A 2,491-nucleotide genomic window follows, 5' to 3' on the forward strand; every position below is an offset into this window, starting at 1 on the left:
TGAGGCTCAACAACAACAACAACAACAACAACAACAGCAACAGCAGCAACAACAATAAAAAACAACAACAACAACAGCAACAACAACAACAACAACAACAACAACAACAAAAATAACAACAATAACAACAACAGCAACAACATTGTTACAACTTACCCACACTCCCAATATGCTCTTCTGGATTCGCCAGACTCTTGATGACGTCATATTGCCCCCGATAGTTTTTTGGTTGTAAGCTTTAAAATTGTCTAGATCTATACCGCAGGGGTGTGCCTGTCTGTGCGGGTGTGTCTGCGAGAATGTCTCTGTCTCTGCCTCTGCCTCTTTCTCTTTCTATGTCTCTGCCTCTGTCTCTGTCTCTGTTTCTGCCTCTTTCTCTTTCTATGTCTCTGCCTCTGCCTCTGTCTCTGTCTCTGTCTCTGTCTCGGTTTCTGCCTCTATCCCTGCCTCTATTTCTGTCTCTGTGTTTTTCTCTGCCTCAGTTTCTATCTCCGTCTCTTTCTGTGTCTCTGTCTCCGTCTCTGCCAGTGTTTTTTCAATGAAGCATCGTCCTGACCTTTTTGAATTAAAACGATCGTTTTTCAACAAATGTTGTTGTTGGTTGGTATCGTTATTTAGTTTTGTTTTTGTTTTTTGTTTTTTGTTGTTGTTGTTTTTTGGGGGTGGCTTTTTGTTGTTTGTTGTTGTTGTTATTATTTTGTTGGGGGGGTTTTTTTCCAATATCAGATATCTTAATCCTGCTTTCATTTTTTCCAGACCCAACCTGTATAAGATTTTCACGTGTTTTTTTTTTAAAACCGGGATGCGTGCAATCTCCCCTCCTGTTTATAATATATATGGACACAATATCGTAAGAGGCAAACCAGAGCCCAGATAGCCTAAATGAACTTCTATTCGCAGACGACCAATGTCTTATTCACCTAAACCAACAAAACCTCCAAAATCAAACCACTGAACTGAACAACAGCTACAAAAAATGTAACATGAAAATAAGCACATCAAAATCAGAAGTTATGAAAGTGAGCCGAAACTGTAGTTCCCTGAACATCCATGTCAATAGTAAACAATTGGAACAGGTGAAGGAGTTTAAATATCTTGGCAGTACTTTTTTCTGAAAACGGGTCCTTAGACAGAGAAATAGAAATAGAACTCAAAAAGCCAACGCTGTCACCTACCAACTCGCACCCGTCCTATCTTACCCAAGCATCTCCATGGACACAAAGAGACAGCTTATCACCCCAATATCCATATCAACATTATGCTACCAGTGCCATACCTGGCCATTAAGTAAAACCCATGAAAGCAAAATCACCGCATGCGAAATGAAATGTCTCCGCAAAACCCTTAACATCACAAGACGAGACTGGCAGAGAAATGAAGAAGTAAGAGCAGCTATCGGCATTGAGTCCTGCCTTCATTACATAGAAAGACAGAGAATAAAATGGTTTGACCACCTGTTACGTATGTCACCTGGCCAGCCAGCCTTGAGAGCCTACAACATCAAGCACTCAGGCTATAAAGGAAGAGGAAGGCCACGCTAAAGGTGGATCGAGGGTGTCAAGGAAACCCTAAGAAAACATAACATCACAACTGAAAGAGCTGCGGAGCTGGACTACCCTAGAAAACTGCATCTCCCCTCGACGCTTAACGGCAAGAGAGGATGTAAACGTAAAAGTAAAATAAGTAGTAAGTATAGAATTGTTGGTAACATCTTAAAGCTTATTCCCTTATCTTGCTTTCGAAAAAAAAAATGTACGTTATTCTTGTTTTATAGTCGAGACATATGCAATTGAAGGACATGGTGTTTGCCTGGTGGCAGTGGTAAAATTAGCGAAAGACTAGTGAGAAAATAGCCGCGAAATTTGGCGAATACCAAAGCTTGAATGTCCTTGGAAACTGCAAATGTATAAAAAAAAATTTACTTTTGATCAACGTAGATTTTAGTTGTGGGTTTTGTTTTAATCATGCAGAAATGTGATTTCCAATGGACTTAAAGGGTGATGAGATAAAAAATATTAGAAAAAATCCACAACGGGTGAGAAAATGTTGGTGTCTTTGGTGTTATTGTTTTGACGAGCAACTGGTTCCAGCGCGACGCGACATCAGTCAGTTTGATTACTTCCCGGCATGCACGTTGATCAAAGACGCTGTCCCAGAATGCCTCAGTGGCCACAGGGAGGTGTTCCGAGGGAGGGGGGGGGGTCTGTGGCAGGCAGGTTAGCGCGAGAAGGACCCTCGTTGCCTACAACTCCAAGATTTGCTCGTCTCGAGGAGAACGACGATTGGCCAATATGAACGCAGTATCTATTCTGCGACGTCTCCGACCAATAAAATGCTTTGGGCCTCAAGACCAAGTAAAAAAATCGGAGGGGGGGGTACAGAAGCTTAATTTCATATTTTACAGTTTAGCTTGAAATTTTTTTGAAAATAATTGATTCGCGATTTGTGGCTATATGTGTGATCTGCAGCAAATAATACACAGTTTGACCCC

This window comes from Aplysia californica, unplaced genomic scaffold (assembly GCF_000002075.1).
Source record: "Aplysia californica isolate F4 #8 unplaced genomic scaffold, AplCal3.0 scaffold00606, whole genome shotgun sequence".
Lineage (NCBI taxonomy): Eukaryota > Metazoa > Mollusca > Gastropoda > Aplysiida > Aplysiidae > Aplysia > Aplysia californica.